Here is a 22,019-nt window from a genome sequence, read left to right as displayed (position 1 = left end):
ATGCATGAAAATGATATAAAGTGTGAACAAAACATGTTGGTATTGTCATAAAACAAGCATGGAACATCGGAAATTATAGATACGTTGGAGACGTATCAGCATCCCCAAGCTTAGTTCCTACTCGTCCTCGAGTAGGTAAACGATAAAAGATAATTTCTGAGGTGACATGCTACCAACATAATCTTAATCATACCATTGTAAAGCATATGAGATGAATGCAGCGATTCGAAACAATGTAAATGCAATGAGTAAACAAGTGAATCATATAGCAAAGACTTTTCATGAATAGTACTTTCGAGACAAGCATCAATAAGTCTTGCATAAGAGTTACTCATAAAGCAATAAATTCATAGTAGAGACATTGAAGCAACACAATGGAAGATTAAGTTTCAGCGGTTGCTTTCAACTTGTAACATGTATATCTCATGGATAGTTGTCAATGCAAAGCAATATAACAAATGCAATAAGCAAGTATATAAGAATCAATGCACAGTTCACACAAATGTTTGCTTCTTGAGGTGGAGAAAGATAGGTGAACTGACTCAACAATAAAAGTAAAAGAATGGTCCTTCAAAGAGGAAAGCATCGATTGCTATATTTGTGCTAGAGCTTTTATTTTGAAAACATGAAACAATTTTGTCAACGGTAGTAATAAAGCATATGTATCATGTAAATTATATCTTACAAGTTGCAAGCCTCATGCATAATGTACTAATAGTGCCCGCACCTTGTCCTAATTAGCTTGGACTACCGGATCATCACAATGCACATGTTTTAACCAAGTGTCACAAAGGGGTACCTCTATGCACTTTGTACAAAGGTCTAAGGAGAAAGCTCGCATTGGATTTCTCGCTATTGATTATTCTCAACTTAGACATCCATACCGGGACAACATAGACAACAGATAATGGACTCCTCTTTTATGCATAAGCATGTAACAACAATTAATAATTTTCTCATATGAGATTGAGGATATATGTCCAAAACTGAAACTTCCACCATGGATCATGGCTTTAGTTAGCGGCCCAATGTTCTTCTCTAACAATATGCATGCTTAACCATAGGGTGGTAGATCTCTCTTACTTCAGACAAGACGGACATGCATAGCAACTCACATGAAATTCAACAATGAATAGTTGATGGCGTCCCCAGTGAACATGGTTATCGCACAACAAGCAACTTAATAAGAGATAAAGTGCATAATTACATATTCAATACCACAATAGTTTTTAAGCTATTTGTCCCATGAGCTATATATTGCAAAGGTGAATGATGGAATTTTAAAGGTAGCACTCAAGCAATTTACTTTGGAATGGCGGAAAATACCATGTAGTAGGTAGGTATGGTGGACACAAATGGCATAGTGTTGTTTGGCTCAAGGATTTGGATGCATGAGAAGTATTCCCTCTCGATACAAGGTTTAGGCTAGCAAGGTTGTTTGAAGCAAACACAAGCACGAACTAGTACAGCAAAACTCACATAATAGACATATTACAAGCATTATAAAACTATACATCGTCTTCCTTGTTGTTCAAACATCTTACTAGAAAATATCTAGACTCTAGAGAAACCACTCATGCAAACCAAATTTTAACAAGCTCTATGTATTTCTTCACTAATAGGTGCAAGGTATATGATGCAAGAGCTTAAACAAGAGCACAACAATTGCCAAGTATCACATTATTCAAGACATCACACCAATTTCTACATGTAGCATTTTCCAATTCCAACCATATAATAATTTAACGAAGCAGTTTCAACCTTCGCCATGAATATTATGAGCTAAGAACACATGTGTTCATACGAACCAGCGGAGCGTGTCTCTCTCCCACACAAGCATTTATTCAAACACAAACAAAAACAAAAGCATACAGACGCTCCAAGTAAAGCACATAAGATGTGACCGAATAAAAATATAGTTTCAAGAGAAGGAACCTGATAATTTGTCGATGAAGAAGGGGATGCCTTGGGCATCCCCAAGCTTAGACGCTTGAGTCTTCTTGAAATATGCAGGGATGAACCACCGGGGCATCCCCAAGCTTAGAGCTTTCACTCTTCTTGATCATAGTATATCATCCTCCTTTCTTGACCCTTGAAAACTTCCTCCACACCAAACTCGAAACAACTCATTAGAGGGTTAGTGCACAATAAAAATTAACATATTCAGAGGTGACACAATCATTCTTAACACTTCTAGACATTGCATAATGCTACTGGACATTAATGGATCAAAGAAATTCATCCAACATAGCAAAAGAGGCAATGCGAAATAAAAGGCAGAATCTGTCAAAACAGAACAGTTCGTATTGACGAATTTTAAAATGGCACCAGACTTGCTCAAATGAAAATGCTCAAATTGAATGAAAGTTGTGTACATATCTGAGGATCATGCACGTAAATTGGCTTAATTTTCTGAGCTACCTACAGGGAGGTAGACCCAGATTCGTGACAGCAAAGAAATCTGGAACTGCGCAGTAATCCAAATCTAGTACTTACTTTTCTATCAACGGCTTTACTTGGCACAACAAAACACAAAACTAAGATAAGGAGAGGTTGCTACAGTAGTAAACAACTTCCAAGACACAAATATAAAACAAAGTACTGTAGCAAAATAACACATGGGTTATCTCCCAAGAAGTTGCTTTCTTTATAGCCATTAAGATGGGCTCAGCAGTTTTAATGATGCACTCGCAAGAAATAGTATGTGAAGCAAAAGAGAGCATCCAGAGGCAAATTCAAAACACATTTAAGTCTAACATGCTTTCTATGCATAGGAATCTTGTAAATAAACAAGTTCATGAAAAGCAAAGTAACAAGCATAGAAAGATAAAACAAGTATAGCTTCAAAAATTTCAGCACATAGAGAGGTGTTTTAGTAACATGAAAATTTCTACAACCATATTTTCCTCTCTCATAATAACTTTCAGTAGCATCATGAGCAAACTCAACAATATAACTATCACATAAAGCATTCTTATCATGAGTCTCATGCATAAAATTATTACTCTCCACATAGGCATAATCAATTTTATTAGTTGTAGTGGGAGCAAATTCAACAAAGTAGCTATCATTATTATTCTCATCAAGTATAGGAGGAATAGTATTATCATCATAAAAATTACTCTCCATAGTAGGTGGCACTAAAAGACCAATATCATTATAATCATCATAAATAGGAGGCAAAGTATCGTCAAAGTAAATTTTCTCCTCAATGCTTGGCGGACTAAAAAGATCATGCTCATCAAAACCAGCTTCCCCAAGCTTAGAATTTTCCATATCATTAGCAACAATGGTGTTCAAAGTGTTCATACTAATATCATTGCTACTAGCATGCAAATAAGGTTCCATAGGTTTTTTAATTTTCACATTAAACCATTCATGTCTTGACTCAGGAAATAGTATAAAAAGCTCATTGTTGTCCATTATGCCAAACTAGTGTAAACAAGAAACAAAAAGATGCAAGTGCAGGATCTAAAGGAAATAGCTTCGAGTACTTACAACGACGGAAAATAGCTTAGTAGCCGAGATCCGGAGTGTGAGTACCTTTTACCTTTCCTCCCCGGCAACGGCGCCAGAAAAGTGCTTGATGTCTATGTTCCCCCTCCTTTCCTGTAGACAGTGTTGGGCCTCCAAGAGCAGAGGTTTGTAGAACAGCAGCAAGTTTTCCCTTAAGTGGATCACCCAAGGTTTATCGAACTCAGGGAGGAAGAGGTCAAAGATATCCCTCTCATGCAACCCTGCAACCACAAAGCAAGAAGTCTCTTGTGTCCCCAACACACCTAATAGGTGCACTAGTTCGGCGAAGAGATAGTGAAATACAGGTGGTATGAATATATATGAGCAGTAGCAACGGTGCCAGAAAATAGCTTGCTGGCGTGTAGTTGATGGTGGTAGTATTGCAGCAGTAGTAACACAGTGAAACAGTAAACAAGCAGTAGTAACGCAGCAGTATTTAGGAATAAGGCATAGGGATTACACTTTCACTAGTGGACACTCTCAACATTGATCACATAACAGAATAGATAAATGCATACTCTACACTTTTGTTGGATGATGAACACATTGCGTAGGATTACACGAACCCTCAATGCCGGAGTTAACAAGCTCCACAATAATGCTCATATTTAAGTAACCTTATAGTGTAAGATAGATCAACAGACTAAACCAAGTACTAACATAGCATGCACACTGTCACCTTCATGCATATGTAGGAGGAATAGATCACATCAATATTATCATAGCAATAGTTAACTTCGCAATCTACAAGAGATCATGATCATAGCATAAACCAAGTACTAACACGGTGCACACACTGTCACCTTTACACACGTGCAGGAGGAATAGAACTACTTTAATAACTTTGCTAGAGTAGCACATAGATAAATTGTGATACAAACTCATATGAATCTCAATCATGTAAAGCAGCTCATGAGATTATTGTATTGAGGTACATGGGAGAGAGATGAACCACATAGCTACAGCGGAGCCCTCAGCCTCGGAGGTGGATTACTCCCTCCTCATCATGGAAGCAGCGATGGCGGTGAAGATGGCGGTGAAGACGGCGGTGGAGATGGCTCCGGGGGCAATTCCCCGTCCGGCAGGGTGCCGGAACAGAGTTCTGTCCCCCGAATTGGAGTTTCGCGACGGTGGCGGCGCCCCTGGAGTCTTTCTGGAGTTTCGTCAATTGGTACTGCGTTTTTAGGTCGAAAGGGCTTTTATAGGCGAAGAGGCGGCGTAGGGGGGCACCTGGGGGCGCCACACCCTAGGCCGGCGCGGCCTAGGCCTGGCCCACGCCGCCATGTGGTGTGGTGGCCCCCTGGCCCCTCTCCGACTCTTCTTCGGTGTTCTGGACGCTTCCGGGAAAAATAGGAGGTTTGGCGTTGATTTCGTCCAATTCCGAGAATATTGCCCGAACAGCCTTTCTGGAACCAAAAACAGCAGAAAACAGGAACTGGCACTGTGGCATCTTGTTAATAGGTTAGTTCCGGAAAATGCATGAAAATGATATAAAGTGTGAACAAAACATGTTGGTATTGTCATAAAACAAGCATGGAACATCGGAAATTATAGATACGTTGGAGACGTATCAGTGCTCTGTCCACCTGTGCCTGTGCTGCTGTGTCTCTTGCTCCACTTGTTCTCTCGGGACCTGGTGCTGCTGCAGTAGGTCGTGGACTATTTTGCCTTGCTGATCCTTTGAGAGGTGAATTTATAAACGCCGTTCCGATGGCTCCAACTCCTGCCAGAGCCATATTGTACAATGCTTCTCTTGGATCTCCGGGAGGTGGCTTGGATGCGAGGATGAACGCTTGCGTCGCCATGTATCCAGCTTCTGGTGTCTTAGGGATAATGTTCCCTCTCGTGTCTATTGACATAAAGGACATGTCGAGGTTTTGAACCAGATTCTCCCTATCCGCCTCAGGTATATTTTGTAGCCGAGATCTTGCTCTATTTCGAGCTGCTCTGTGACTATCTCCCGAAGTACCAGATTGTTGACTCAAGTTAGCTCTTCGCCTGCTTGACGCAGAGGCTGCTTCCTGCCTTCTATCCAACTCGATTTCTGCTTCTCGAGCTCCCGCCTGGTACGTGCAAGCCTATATTGATATGCTTGTAACTCCTCAGGTGTCGCCGTTACGGTCATTGGCTCTGTACCATCAATAGCTCTTGCAACTCGATCCCATACTGCCTGCGGAAATCGCACCATCTCTCGGGTTCCTGGTCCGATATATTTTGTTCCTAGACCTCTCATGAGATCTGCAGGATCGACATATGGATTTCCCGCCTCGTCGAAGTTCTCCGATGTCTCCTCCTGTGGGCGACTCGAATCTCCAATTGCATAGATCTGATGATATTTTGAGTTTTGAGCTTTTTCTGGTTTGGTGACACCATCACATAGATTGGTGAAGACCTTGCCAACGCTAGCGGATCTGTCGATGAAGTTGAAGCTGTTGATGCTGCTCGAGTCACCGCTTATATTGGAGTCCGCAGATGACTCGAAAGACATGTCGCTAAAGATCTTGGCAAGTTTTGCACTTGCCATAGTGTTGATGAAGCGTGGCGATGAAATCTCCTCGTCGCCTGACTCGATTGACGATGTTGAACTCCAAAAATCGGAATCGACTGCTGATAATCCCGACGAGATCGGAATTTCGAGATGATACGCTCCTTCTTTCTCGATGTGGAAGTGGAACTTTCCGAACGTCATCTCCATGGGCTCCTCCAGATACGCATATGCATCCAAACGGGACGGCGGGTGAGGAACAAAATCAACTAGACCAGTTTCGATCTGTTTACCTCTGTCCATCGCGTTGCTTGCAGTTGATGAAGTCGACGATCTTGAACGTGCCATCGAGATCAGATCCTTGACACCTCTAATTCCCACAAACGGTGCCAATTGACAAGGGATTAACTTATCAATGCCTACAAGTTGTAGACTAGGGTTTTAGTCGGAAGTAGAGGGCAAGTAGATCTCGAAGGTTTCAGCCGAAAAGTACTCGACGATGTGAAAATTAGGGTTGCGTGAAACAATGAATTGATGCTCTCTTTGTCCCTCGACTCCCCCTTATATAGGAGGTGGAGTCGAGGGATTCATAATACACAAGTTACAGAGTACGGGAGGGTTTCCAACCCATCCCGCAAGATTACAAGTAGTGCTTCCTAATACAACTCTAGCTTTCCTTAATAATATCTTGGGCTCCCGAGTCTTCTTATTCTTCGAGTCATGCGCCTTCAGTAAACCCCGGGTACCATCTTCGGCAGGCCCATTGGGGATGCCTATGTCAATGATCCGCGTACCGAGTTACGATTATTCAGGGTTATCCCTGACAGATGTAATCAAAAGTTGTGGCACAAGTGTACAACCTCTGCAGAGTGTAAACCTATTCGAATAGCCGTGTCCACGGTTACTGACGATTGGAAAGGCCATACTGTTCCGTTGTCAGATGTTTTCTTAAAAAGAAATGATGAATTGAATGGTGAACTTGACTTGAATCACAACTGAATTGTGGGAATGACACTAATGTTCCCACTTGAGTTAGTTAGCAAATGAAGAGTCTTTTCTTAAATTCTTATGAACTAAAATTTTCTTTATGCAAATAAACCTAGAGCTTAGCACCCTCTTAATAAAATTGATTGTACTTACACTAGTATTAGTTGCGAGTACTTTAAAAGTACTCACGGTTGTGTCCCTGGCTATTCAAATGGCCAGGCTATAAAGAGGAGCAGCAGTACCAAGATGACGGCCAGCAGGACGTCTACGGAAACTAGGAGTATCTTCTGACGTCAAGCGTTGTCTTGTGGATTAGATAGTCCACTATGACTACGCTTCCGCTATGTATTGTGTTCGTTGATCATTAGATCAACTATTTGTGTAATATTGGATCAGGTGATCTACTTTTGTAAGATGACTATGGTTTGTAATGAATGATGACCTTATGATATCAACTGTTATGTCTCGCAACAACAATCTTCAAGGGATTGCGATGTATGGCATAATAGGTTTACTATTGTAGTGGTGTTGACACAAGGTCCTTTTTGACTATGGTTTGTAATGAATGATGACCTTATGATATCAACTGTTCCGGGTGTTGACACAAGGTCCTTTACTATTGCAACTGCAGGCTCAACAGTTATTTTTTCATCAGGTTCTATAGCTTTCTTTGTACTTTTGTTAACCACACTAGTTATAATAGAATGTTCCTTTACCTTGGAAGGGAAACGTACTTTCTCAATATAAGGTTTAGGCAAAACACGATCAACAATACAAACTTCAATATTTCTAGCAGGAACACAATTAACAATGTCTTTATAAGGTGCATGGTACTTGTTCCACTCTTTTTTGGGAACATCAAGATAAGAGGCAAAGGCCTTAAAACACTTTGCAAGAATTTGAGAATCAAGGCCATAAACAACACTAATATTATGGAAGTCATCAGTTCTCATAAAATATTTAATGCATTCATAATCATAATTTATACCTGACTTTCTTCCTTTGCCATTCTCCCATCCTTCAGTATTTTCCTGAATGCGGTCGAGAAGATCTCATTTAGCTTCTTCTTTGATACGTGTAAACGATCCAGAACAAGAAGCATCCAAGAAATCCTTAACATGAAGAGAAAACCTTGCATAAAAGTTGTTAATAACAATATTACTAGGGAGCTCATGAATGGGACATTTGAGCATTAGTGACTTCAATCTCCCCCATGCTTGGGCAATACTCTCTCCATCTCGAGGCTAGGAATTATATATTTGATTCCAATCTTTATGAATCTCACTAGGAGGATAGAATTTAGAATAAAAGAGAGGTACAATTTCCTCCTAGCCAATAGATCAGCCATTCTTCAGCATCTTATACCATTCCGCAGCTCTGCCCTTCAGTGATAAAGAGAATAACTTCCTCTTAACTTGGTCCATTGAAATACCTTCACACTTGAACAACTCACATAATTCATGTATAAAGAGTAAATGATCACCAGGATGGACAGTTCCATCTCCTAAATAGCAATTATTCATAACACGTTCAACAATTTTCATAGGTATTTTAAAAGGATCCAATTGATCAGGCGGTGGTTCATCTACTACCGTAATAGTGGCAGTAGTACCCCCAAATAGGAAGTCAAATAGGATACTTCTCCATAATGAAATAAAGCATAAGACATAAATAAAAACATCACTTACAGTAAAAGTTTCCTTTACCAAATCCACTCTTCAATAACGCTTCACTCCACGGCAACGGCGCCAGAAAATACTCTTGATGACCCACAAGTATAGGGGGTGTATCGTAGTACTTTCGATAAATAAGAGTGTCAAACCCAACGAGGAGCAGAAGGTGTTGACAACAGTTTTGATCAAGGATTCACTGTAAATACTAGCAAACATGTTTTCAGGGGTTTTTGATATTGCAAATAAATAAAGAACGAGTAAATAAAAGACAGTAATAATAATTGCAGCAAGTGGCCCAATCCTTTCTAGAGCAAAGGACAAACCAGTTGTTTTACTTATGATGTCTAAACATTCCTGAGGACACACGAGAATTTCGTCAAGTGCTTTCTCTTCACGCAGCTGAATAATCTTTATCGGTTTGGTAGGTGTTGTGTGGGTGAACCCGTGCTAATGCACTACCCGAACTTGGACTAATGCATACTTGTGATTATACCCCTTGCAAGCATCTTCAACTACAAGAAAGTAATTAAGAGAAATCTAACCACAGCCTTAAACTTTGTGATCCTACACTCCCTCATGCACTGGTTTCCCAATGGGGGTTTAGGTTTCCGTGTCTCCAGCAACCCCACAATTAGTAGCCAAATACACGATGCATTCTACTAGGCTCATAAAGGTGAAGTATCATGTAGTCGACGTTGACATGACACCACTACAAGAATAACACCACAACTTAAATATCAAACCATTAAATATTACTCAACATAGTTCCACTTCTAACATCTTGACTTCTCCCATGTCCTCAAGAACTAAACGAACTACTCACAAGACATCATATGGATCATAATTAGAGGTGATATAATGATGAATAACAATCTGGACATAAACCTTAATCCAATGGTTTCACTCAATAGCATCAACTACAAGGAGTAATTAACACCGGGAAAGTTTCCCCTATGAACTAGATTTTCCCCGGCAAATTTCTGCCCGGGGAGAGCTTTTGCCTCTCTGTTGTTTTCCGCCCCGTCGCGGCGATGGAAGATTTCTGTGTGTCTCCTCCCAATCTTTCGGTTCTCAGGGGGTGAAATACGCGAAGGGATGCTGTCAGAGGTGGGCCAGGGCTACCACGCCATGCCTAGGCGCGACCAGGGGGTGGCCCACGCCTAGGGGTGGTGGGGGGCCCTCCTGGCCCACCTCAGGCTCCCCTTTTGGCTTCATCCGACATCTAAAAAAATAGGAACTTCTGGGTATTTTCCGGGAATTGCTGATCTTCAGAAATATGGTATCTTGATGGGTTTTTTTCCAGCAGAATTCTGACTTCGACAGTTAATTCTCCAATAATCATCAAACATGCAAAAATAGATTAAATAACATAACTATCATCTCTAAATATGAAATATATGAGTGAATAACAGTAAATTATGATATAAAATAGTGATGCAATTTGGACGTATTAGGAAGCATTGATAAAATGGTGAAGGAAACATCTACAAGACTTGCTAGTGTAGTTTATCTTCAGTTTACTGGACCTATGCAGTTTACTTTTAAGGGGGTTGTGTTCAGTGATGGAAATAGGACATGGTTAAGGTTTCACGTGAAGCTATGCATACATATATAGAATTGAAGCACATATGTGTAACAAATAAAATCAAGATAAGAGATTTATGAGTAGCACATCCGTAAATACTCTTGCCCCTAAAGTCAGAGGCAACAAGAGCCTAATGGTCCAACCACTATCCTTACAACTACAAGAACTAATAGTTATTAAGTAAATGAATATAGACCAAAGCCTTAAGCTAGACTATTGTGCCATAATCCCGAATGAATCACTAAACATGTACCATTACTTTCCCTTTCTGTCACAGAGGTTTCGCGGTAGCACGCCGTTCTCCACTCATCCCACCTCTTCCCTTGATCGAATCAAATCATATGTGTACCTGCAGATGACCGACACGAGGCGGAGAGACAAGGATACAAGATTTCAAAACTCATATTCAATCCTTACACATATAATAAGATTAGATGCACATGAATGCTGCGAGGATTCACCCCAACCCGCAGCCCGTGAGGACTACTCACAAATAATATCAAGATGAAATACAAAGATAGAAATCATTGTGCAAAATACTTAGATTGAAATCACAATATTCTTACAATGGTCCCCTGTTTCTTTGTTTCCTGTCTTTGTTTCCTATTTCCTTTTTCTTTTGTTTTTTTTTCTGTTTATGTTTTAGATTAAAAATAGAAAGATTTAAAAAATGTCTAAATTAAAAAAGTTCAAATCTAAAAAAAAAATTAAATTTGGGAAATGTTCAAATTAAAAATGTTCAAATTTGAAAATTGTTCAAGCTTAAAAAATTCAATTTCTAATTTGTTCAAATTTTAAAAATATTTATTCTAAAATTTGTTAAAATTAAAAAATGTATACTTTAATTTTCAAATAGAAAATGTTCATCTTAAAATTTGTACATATTTTATTTTAAAAAATAAATTTTTAAAATCTAATTTTAAAAAGAGATATTTTTGAAAAAATATAGTTTTTTAAAATTCGAAAATTGTTCAAGTATGATTTTTTTTAAATATATTAAAATTTTCAAGTATGTAAATTTTTTTAATTCGAAAATTGTTCAAAATATAAAATTTATTCAAATTTTAAAATATTCAAATTCGAAAATTGTTCATACATAAAAAAATATTAAATTTTCGATAATAATGTTTTTTAAATTTTGAAACTTCGGATATAAAAACATTTTTAGCTTTTAAAAAACTGAAAAAGAAAAGGCAGAAAAGAAAGGAAATAACGAAAAAAATAAGAAAATAGTGAAATGAAATGTTGGGCCGGCCCAAACTACTCGCCTGGGGTGTGCGGCGCCTGGTCCGTGCCGACCAGATCGGCATACAGCATCCCCTTCCTCTTTAGGGAGGTCCTTTTCACCGACCTGGTCGGTGGGGAACTGCTACCGCACAGCCCCTGTCCGTATGTGGGCTTGGCCCATCTTGGCACACGGTGGTTACCTGAGTTTGAGCTTATATCGGATTGCATAGATACGAATTACGATCGTGGATGGACTGTGTGTTCCTATCGTCTGCTTTTCTCTTCTGTGTTGATGCACATATCTAAACTTTTTTCCAAAAACATAAATTTTAAGAATTTGAACAATTTTCAAATTTGATTTTTTTCGAATATGAATATATTTAACTGTAAACATTTTTTTTAAAATTTCAAAAAGTAAACTTATTTCTTCAAAATCTATTTTTTTAAAATAAACATTTTTAGAATATGAACATTAAAAAAATCTTCAAATTTGAATGTTTTTAAATCTGAACATTTTCTGAGCGTGAACATTTTTTTGAATTTGAACAATTTTGAATGAACATTATTTTTGAATGTGAACAGTTTTCAATCGTGAACATATTTTGAATTTGAACAATTATGGATCGTGAACATATTTTGAATTTGAACAATTTTCGTATGTGAACATATTTTAATTTAACAATTTTCGAATGTGAACATTTTTTGAATTTGAACAATTTTCAAAATCTTAATATTTTAAAATCTGAACAGTTTTTTCGAAAAAAATAACATTTTTCAGATCTGTAACTAGACAAAAACGAGAAAACAGAAAAGAAAAAGAAGAAAACAAGGAAAAACGAAAACGAAATGAAAAAAAAGGAAGAAACATGAAGAAAAATCGCGAACTGGGCCAGGCCCATACAGCGCAGGGGGGTGTGCGGCGCTGGTAAACCGCCGACTTGGTCGGCATATAGGATTTGCCTCCTCTTTGTGGGGGGTGCTGTACGCCGACCTGGTCGGCGCGGACCAGGCGCCGCACACCCCCCAGGCGGGTTGTTGGGCCGGCCCAAAACATTCCCACTCTTTTCTTTGTTTTGGTTTTTTCTTTTTGTTTTTTCTGTTTTATTTTTTTACGTTTTTTAAAAGATAATTCTTTTTAGACCCTATTTTTTAAAATTATTTTATTTTTTTCAGAAATTTAAATTTTTTGTAAAATTTGAACATTTTTTAGATTGGAACAATTTTCAAATTGGAACAAATTTTTAATTGGAACAAATATTTTTTTAAAATTTATTATATTTTATATATGAACAATTTTTGAATTTGAACAATTTTTATACTCGAATAATTTTCGCATTTGAACAATTTTTATACTTGAACAATTTTCGCATTTGAACAATTTTTAAACTTGAACAATTTTTGCATTTGAACAATTTTCGAATTTGAAATTTTCACAATTTTTTTTAGTTAGAACATTTACATTTAAAATATATATGTAAATTTAAAAAATTAAATCTTAAAAACGAAAAAAGGAACAGAAATGAAAAAACAGAAATGAAAAAGAAAGAGAAATAAAAAAGAAACAGAAATGAAAAAAAAAACAGAACAGAAAAATGACTCAGTAAAAAGACGGCCCAACACCCGAACTGGGTCGGCCCGTACCGCGCGCGGGGTGTGCGGCGCGCGGTACGCGCCGACCTGGTCAGTGTATAGGAAATCCGCCTCTCGGGAGGTGCTATACACCGACCGAGTCGGTGCGGATGGGGTGCCGCACACCCCCGACCCGGCGGTTCTGTAGTGGGACGTGGCCCATCACGTAAGTTCTTTTTTATTTTTTTATTTACTTTTTCTTTTCTGTTTACATATTTTTTTCAGAATTTAAACATTTCTCAAATTTGAACATTTTTTGAGATTGAATATTTTTAAAATTTTGAATTTTCTTTAAAATTTGAACATTTTTCGAACATAAACATATTTTAAATTTAAACATTTTTCGATATGAACATTTTTCAAATACGATTTTTTTTAACTTTGAACATTTTTTAGATTTGAACATTTTTTAAGTTGAACTTTTTTAGTTTGAACATTTTTTAGTTTGAACAATTTTAAAATTTGAACAGTTTTTAAAATTGAACATTTTTTAAAATTTTACATTTTTTGAATTTGAGAAAATAAAAAGAGCATATAAGGGCATTTGAGCAAATGGCCAAAGTAAAACGGGGCATTTGAGCTATGCCAAAGTAAATGTGACGTTTGAGTCAAATGGCAAAGTAAAGTGGGGCATTTTATCAAATAGCCCTTATATGCTCTTCTTTCTGATTTTTTTTTGGCTCACAAAGATTCTTGAAACAGGGGCACAAAGATTCTGAAATAAACTGATAAGTCTGTGCTGGTCCATGTTGCTACTCACAAACGAGCTGTTCTTCATCAAAAACAAAATACTCGCATTTGTCAAAATGATTAGTCACCTAGAATTGGGCAGCTAGTGGTGATAGACCACGTTTTTTTTCGGCAGCTCGACTTGGAAGGGGAGACTCAGATTGGTTCTTTTTTTGGATGGATTATTGAGCTGAGTTGAAATAGCTGTCCGTGATAGACTTCCGAGCTGTACTTTGCATTTTTTTTATTTTTTTATTTGTAGATTTGTGGGGTTGCTCTGCGATTAGGAACATGGATTTGAGGTTGGATTTGATTGTTGTTTCCGTCAGATGGATTAATCCGTTTCTAAGAGTCTGTATTTTTTCTTCTGCAAGTATTTTCCGCGAGCCTAAACGAGGGGCATATTACTAGTTTGTGTCTATCTTAAAATAGAAGAATCAGTTTAAAATAAATTAATACATACTGAACTTTATAGTAGCCCGTTCCAATATGATTTTGTGCAGCTAGGATCAGCTCTGGAAAAAAAGTTGGCATCATGGCTGTTAAAACTGAATTTTAGAGCTTTCCCATTGGATTTTTGAACAGGTTTGGTTGATTCCATTTTTATTAATCCTTGTGGCATAGATCAAGTCCGCCAGACCGCTAGCATCTTCATGCTGATGCTTTTTGGCTCGAGGACTGTTAGTGGCCGTTGGTTGCAGATTCTATGCTCATTGCTGGGCAACTTTCCAATCTCATTTTTTGTTGTTCATTTAGTTTTTTTTGTTTCTTTGTTTATTCTTGCTAGAATCCTAGCTTTACGTTTGGTGCTGGTGGTGATTAATGTTAGATGTATATATCTGTATATTATAGTTTTCCCATATGTTAGGGGCTTCCTACATATTTTCACCTGTACATGTACTATATATTGTGGTCTTTGGCCCCCTGGTAATACAACAAGCATATTAGCCTAACATGGTATCAGAGCTCTAGTGATGAGGACATCCCTACCACACTACTACCTCCGTCATTACAAGATGAAGACAATGCTGCTGTGAAGCTCAAGTCCAATGAAGTCAGGATTGGACCAATGACACGAGCTCGTGCGAAACTATTTAAACAACAGGTGAACTTGTTCCTAAGTGATACTTTGATCGATGAGAACTCTATACTGCCTAAGTCGTATTACTTATGTATGATCAGGTATGAAGAGGAACCAAGCATCGCACGAGGAGGAGGGGAGCAGCTGGACAAGAAGATGGACGTAAAGCTGGACATGGAGCTGGACCTAAAGACATCACATGAACGCGCGAGGGAGGAGCGGGAGGCATGCGCGAGAGGAGGAGATGTTGAAGCGGCGGCGCCTGGTCAACCGCCGTGCCGCCGGCCACCCGGCCCCAGCCCGGTCCGACCGGCTCCCACGCCGGATCCGTCGGGTCCAAACCGGACGGCACGCATGTGCCAACTAGGCACTATCCAAGCCTGGACACCCCGCTCGGTTGCCATCCGGTCCTCGCCCGGCCCAAACCGGACCGGCGGTCCCAGTTCCGGCCTGTGCCGGCCGAGTCCGAGTCTGTCTCGACCAGATCTATTCTGGGTCGATTATTTTCGTACTTTTTCGACCTGAGGTCGTCCTGAACCCCTATATAAGTGCTCAGGACGCCCCCAAAGTAGCTTTAGACCACGTTTAAGATAAACCCTAGTTCATAGTTGATTGTTTTGCAACTCTATTGAATCCCTACACCATATTGCATTGATTTGGTGTAATTCTAAAAGTCTTGTTCATGTGATTCTAAAAGTCTTATTGAACAAAGGAACAGAAATGAAAAAACAGAAATGAAAAAGAAACAGAAATAAAAAAGAAACAGAAATGAAAAAAAAAACAGAACAGAAAAATGACTCAGTAAAAAGACGGCCCAACAGCCGAACTGGGCCGGCCCGTACCGCGCGCGGGGGTGTGCGGCGCGCGGTACGCGCCGACCTGGTCGGTGTATAGGAAATCCGCCTCTCTGTCCCCAACTCCGATACGTACCGAAGCGCGACGGCGCAGGTACATCTCGCCGGCCCGGCCCGGGCCCGCCCTCATCCCGCTCCGGCGTGCGGCGGCCCTCCTGCTCCGCCGCCCAGCTCTCCCCCGTCCGCTTTCTTCCCCGTTCCTCTCTCCTCTCTATCTCACCTTTCCCCTCTATGTGTAGCACACGGTGGGCGGCCACAGGAGCTCGACGGCGACCTCCATTCCTCAGACAGCGGCGCGTCGGCCACCTGGTACATCCCCCTCCCCTGTTACTCTCTCTCAATCCCACCCTCTCTTCCACGGGCAACAAATGCGTAGTATCTCTGAAACCTGGCATGACAGATCATGAGGCATCGCATACTCATCGTAGTTCCAAGATAGCTAGTGTTTTCTCCGCCAACTGAAGTTTAGGGTTTGCCTTATTGATGGACAATTCCTTTTGCAGCTTCAGTTTGTTCAAATCTAAAGTACTAGTTACCACTCTCTGTCAACAAAGGGCTAACTCTGAGACTGAATGTGTACGAATCTCGTGAGTTAATGTGGAAAAACGCATGCAATTCTTGTGGGCTTGGCTGTTATTAGTTGCTGAAACTCTCACTTGCCTGAAGTATTCAAGTGTGCAATGGATTCTAGTCAGTTTATGTTTTTCTCTTCCCTTCATCGTCTCCAACTAGTCTGCCTGTATGTGTGCTTATATTTAATTCGGCAGGAGACCACCATGAGTCCATGACACAATGCGCCGCTGGGGTTACCATATTATTATACAGGAAATATTTTGAAACATGTATAATAAAACTAGTAGTATTATTAATCCAAACATTGGAGCAAATGCAGTGTCAAGCCTGTGGATGTCTACATCCAAATGGAACCATAAAGTTTATCACTCGGTTGCCTTTAACGTACAAATTCTGCCCCCAATTCTGTCTGAATTAATCGACCCCCTAAACAACACATTAGATGATTCTGACCCAAACCCCTGAATTCTGGGGACTTGAAACCCTCCGCCTTGCCCATCTCGGTGGTGGTGGCTCCAGGTACACTACATTCTCCATAGTCTCTGCTCCGTTCACTAGGCTCTGGGGAAATATCCTAGCCCTACCCTTAACTCTCCTCCACCACTGCCGTCCACCGCAGCACACAGCTATTGTGCTTACTCCGGTGTATTCCCACCCGTTGTTTCACTGAAGCACCTCCACTACACGTTGTCGCACTCACACCTGCTTGCCCCCGTACCAGATGCGGATCTTTTTCGCATTTGTCGATTCTGGCTCCTTTCATTATGCTGTTGAATATCCTCCTAATGATTGGGGTGTTCCTATGTGCAGGGTAACCGGTGCACTCCATCTAAGGCTAATTCAAGAAGCCAAACAACAACTCTATTTAAGCTGTGAGTCATCAGGTATGCTCTATGCTGCAGATCTCTTTGTGCATGTTGCTACCTAAGTAGCTTGCCACACAATCAGTTCCCAATTCTCAAGATTCAGTGTTGATGAAAGACGTAATTGGATATTAATTTGTGATGTATGCTTGCCAATTTGTTTTCCATCTTTAGCATCCAAAGCTACATGTTTCTTTCCATGATTAGCAGTTGCCTGTTCAAATGCAGCCCTAACCAACAAGTCTAAAGTTGATACTTCCATATGGATTCAAACAACGGAAGGAGGAAAAGCAGGAGTTATCTTACTTGGACAGACAATATGGATCGGGTTCTCCTTGATGTTCTTGCCGAGTATCACAGTAATGGCAATCATACAGCAAATGGATGGAAGCCACCTGCATACTCTGCGTCAGTGAAAACTGTGCGCGAGAAGTGCAGTGTGGAGATTACAAAGGACCACGTGTATTCAAGATGCAAGACCTTTGACAAGCATTGCAGTATCATTAGCAGATTACTTTCCCATTCTGATTTTGGATGGGATCAAGACAAGAACATGCTCATCATTCACAATGAGGATGCTTGGAAAGTATACATAGAGGTGGGTTAAACATATTCATTTCGTTTTCTTTTCTTACCGAGGTATGGTTGAGGCATGTGATTCAAATTTGATGATTATTTTACAGAAAAACAAAGCAGCTGCCTGCTACAAAAACAAAGTTATTAAGAACTGGGATGCAATAAGTCTAATATTCTCAAGAGACTATGCTACTAGTGAAGAGGAGAGTGCAGGAGGTGAAAATGCCCAAGAAATGGCATTGAAGGGTGCCGAAGATGTCCGGGAGCTTACTCAAAATTCACCTTCAACATCTTGACCTAGCAGTCAAGATCAAGGAGGAACGCCGACATCAACTCGACCCACTCAACTGTGCAGGAGGAGTAAGAGGTTCAGAACAGATGATGCACTCTTTTGCATGTCTGGGAACATAAAGAATTCATTTCAGATATCTGTGAAGGCAAATGAACCTCCAGCGGAACGAGCTAATGCATCTCCAAAGGAAATCTTTGCGGCGCTTCAAGAGATACCCAACTTAGGACGGGGTGATCTGCTGAGGGCCTACTGTATTCTCACTAGCAATGACCGCAAGTTTGAATCTCTTGTGGCGCTTCCGATGGACATGAGGAAGGATTGGTTGATGATGGAAATTGGGAAGAACTGAAGCTCGTTCAGTTTCCATTGTTATGGCAGATTTATCACTAGACCTGTATCAAATCTTAGCATTGTTCAAGATACATGATACCGCAATGCTTGATGTTTAACCGTTTTGTGCATGTACTAATTTTGGATTCTGCTAAAGTTTTATAATTTTTAATGTCCTTGGTGCATGTAACGTTGTCACCACCAAGCGGGGTGTATTGTGTATATTCAACTGTGTGTGCCCTGATGCGTCCTCTGACTTGCATGCATAGAGCAAGTATATGTGAGAGAAGGAGAAACCCACCAAATAGTTTGTAATTTGATGTACTGAAACTAGCATCCGGTTAACTTATTGCCCTATACAAAAACTCTACAAAATGTGTTCATCTGAATGCAATTGACCTGGTACAATTTGTCGTCTTAGCAACGTACTGGCATCAGAGTTATAGGCCAGTATCAATTCCGATGTATTCAGTTCGGAATTCTGAGATCCTGACAGAGATTTTATATATTTCCTTCCTGTATCAAGCATTCAAGTTCTTATGTCTCTCGCCTCCCTTATGTTGTGGTTTTCGTTATTGATTGTGAACTCGACTGCATATATCTCGCTTACAAAGCAGTGTATCTGTCGGCCGATGGAGCTTCATCACACGGGCCACAAGTGGGTTTCTCTTTATCGAAAAAATAATAATTTTTGATTCAGCTAAAGTTTACTAATTTCTGATGTCCTTGGGAAGAGAAAGGTCGGAATAGCCGGCATATGAAACAAAATTGGTCAGAACAACTACAAGTGTGCAAGTTCTTTTCGAAATGGAGGCGACGCCCTAGCCTCTGCATAATGAGCATGCATCATTTGGATCTGAGTTATCTCTGTCAGCATTGCAGTAAAGAACATTATGCAAGAGTTTGTTCTTGCCTTTGCAAACTATTAAAATCTTTCATCAGTGTCGTGTATGTAGGTAGAGCTTTCGTTAGTGTGGTGTATGTGGAAGGAGGGTGTATAGATCAGGGTATGAAGAAGTACTGTGTAGAACTCCAATAAGCCGTTCCACATTCAGCATCGGGCACACCAATCAGAAATCTTACATGGTTCAGAATCAACAACATAGATGATAGATGGTACGGGCAACTTAGCCGAACAGATAAACAGATTGCTAAATCTCATTGAAAGTACTACTACATGGGAGAGAGGGAGGTGGTCTGATACTGGTAGCTCCAATAATGATGGTAATGCAGCATGCCACGGATGCATACATGAGGCCGGGTTCTTCCTTGGTGCATCAACCATCTCTATTTACGCCACGGGTGGAGACACAGCACGAACAGCAGAACCACGGCGATCGCCGCGACGACCAGAAAGATGATGGCCATCGTCTTGTCCTTCTTCTTCCAGCGGATGTGCCGCGCGGCGCGCTCGGCAGCAGCTCCAGCAGCAGCCTGCAGTTGATTGGCTCAAAGTATCAGCAGCGCGACATGAGGAGGTGTCCATGTTTTTCGATTTGTCAAGGATGAACTCGACTCATTTGGCAGGAAATCAATCAGCGTTGCTTACTGACCTAGGAAAATCTTGCGGTGTCAACTGTCAACTAGTTGAGTACAGAGATCGATGGATGAGCTAAAGAGAGGAATGTGAATATAAATCAGATAAAATCTCTTTATGTTCACATGATCTGTATATGTGTGCATTAGCTCAGCTTATCCAAGCACTGGGGAGATGACTCAGCTCTCAAGCACCTTTAAAATACAGTTCAAGTTGTAACCGGTAAATCTTGCTCGCAAAAAGAGAAAGGTTCTGACCAGTAAATCGGGCCAACTCAAACAAGAAGGCGAGACAAGGTTTGGCAGACGAACTCGAAACTAAAACACCTCACACAACACGTAATGCAGTTAACCAGAACGTAAGTAAAGAAGAGGTCCATATGTTGACAGAAATAGTATTACCGCCGCTACCGGAGGAGGATTAGCCGCGTTGTTCACCACGCCGGCGGCTGGAGGATTGGCACCGCCGTTGTTCACCACGACGGCGGCCGGAGGATGATTGGCCATGCTTTCGACGCGCAAAGCGAGGGTGGGAGATGGAGAAGGGTCTGCGCCACGCGTGGAAGTGTAGAGTGAAAAGTTTGCGACCCGATCGGTGGAATCAAGTAGCCAGCAGCTAGGCGGCCAAGTATAAAGACGTTTGTTTCTCGTTTTGGGGTGTACCGGAGCTATCCCGGCACAGGGCCCTCTTCCGTGTAAATTGAAATCAAAGCTCAAAAAATGGATGCAGCTCTCAATCTCTCATGAAAAGCAGACAGGCTCCAAAACGGCAACGCAATTATTGAGTGCAACAGCCGGCCGGACGGCCCTCCATCTCTCAAGATTCTGTACAACATTTTGTTAGAGCACGCTGCAGTGCACAACGTATATACAATTATACATACATAATTCCACAGAGCAACTTGTTCCCGACAGATTCAAAAAAAAAAAAAAAAAAAAAAAAAACTTGTTCCCGACACAATCCCACGTCTCAACTTATTTGCCTGAAACATTCGTTTCCTCCTTCCGAAACTTTATTAAAATTTAGATTTTGCTTGACAACTCCGTCTGGTATTTACCCGGTTATCCGACCGTGGTTACCGGAAATCCGGCCCCTCCAAGATTTGTTTTCTTACGGTTACCCAAAAGACCTTGTGTAGGATAGACCGCCCTATCCCGTGTAAACTGAAGGCACATGCAATTAAAGCTGAAAAATGGAAGCAACAATCAGTCACTCACTCATTCATAAAAGCAGCCAGACACAGAAATGTTCTTAACGAAAACAGAAGTTCTTAATAATCTTGACAGAAATCATCTTAGAAAAAATATTTATACTACACCTATCGCTGCCGGAGGATTGGCCAGGCCGGAGAGAGGATGCTGTTATATTGTGATCCAAATTCATATACTAAAGGGAGGCTAACTTCTGACGAGTCGTCGCATCATTGTACACCCACGGCGTTTGTAAACACCACCGAAATAGTGAAGTTTTGCTGGCTGGCGTCCGTGGTTTTTTTTCCTTGTGTGTTGCAAGGGTTTTCCACGTTAAAATCTCGTGTCCCCTGCAGTGTTTTATTTTTCGTTCTTCGTTTATTGTGCATCTCGATTATAACAAGTGGTATCAGAGCCCGTGTTCTTTGGATCTAGGGTTTACGAGATGTCGTCACTGAAGTTCGATCTACCGCAGCTGGACTACACCACGAGATTTGCTTTGTGGCAAGTGAAGATGAGGGCGATTCTCGCCCAATCTTCAGATCTGGATGAAGCGATCGATGCTTTCGGCGAGAAAGCGAAGGATACCTGGATCGATGCGGAGAAGCAGAAAGACCGTAAGGCTTTATCGTTGATTCAACTCCATCTGTCCAATAATATTCTGCAGGAAGTGCTGCATGAGAAAACCACCGCCGAGTTATGGGTCAAACTAGAGGAGATCTGTTTGTCCAAGGATCTCACGGGCAGATTGCACGTGAAGATGAAGCTGTTCTCGCATAAGTTGCAAGAGGAAGGTTCGGTAATGAATCACCTATCTTCCTGGAAAGAGATTGTTTCTGATTTGCAGTCTATAGAAGTTAAGTATGAGGATGAGGATTTAGGTCTTCTTCTT

General features: G+C 40.6%; 2 long non-coding RNA genes across 3 annotated transcripts; one reads left to right on the top strand and one right to left on the bottom strand.

Moving 5' to 3' along the window:
• Window positions 1–15,805: 15,805 nt before the first annotated feature.
• On the top strand, window positions 15,806–18,651 carry LOC127328707 (uncharacterized). 2 transcript variants are annotated; one of them, XR_011751762.1, is made up of 5 exons: window positions 15,806–15,860; window positions 16,006–16,075; window positions 17,150–17,223; window positions 17,431–17,800; window positions 17,886–18,651. It is a non-coding gene; the product is annotated as an uncharacterized lncRNA (long non-coding RNA). The 2 variants fall into 2 exon arrangements; XR_011751761.1 differs by lacking the exon at window positions 15,806–15,860 and having other exon boundaries at window positions 15,867–16,075.
• Window positions 18,652–19,410: 759 nt separating this feature from the next.
• Window positions 19,411–20,761, bottom strand: LOC139835181 (uncharacterized). Its single transcript, XR_011750915.1, has 2 exons — window positions 20,339–20,761; window positions 19,411–19,834 (listed from the first exon to the last, which is right to left on the bottom strand). It is a non-coding gene; the product is annotated as an uncharacterized lncRNA (long non-coding RNA).
• Between the last annotated feature and the right edge of the window lie 1,258 nt (window positions 20,762–22,019).

This window comes from Lolium perenne, chromosome 2, assembly GCF_019359855.2.
Source record: "Lolium perenne isolate Kyuss_39 chromosome 2, Kyuss_2.0, whole genome shotgun sequence".
In the NCBI taxonomy this organism is placed as follows: Eukaryota; Viridiplantae; Streptophyta; class Magnoliopsida; order Poales; family Poaceae; genus Lolium; species Lolium perenne.
The sequence above is the reverse complement of the archived record's forward strand: the minus strand, read 5'-3'. Positions and strand labels throughout refer to the sequence as shown.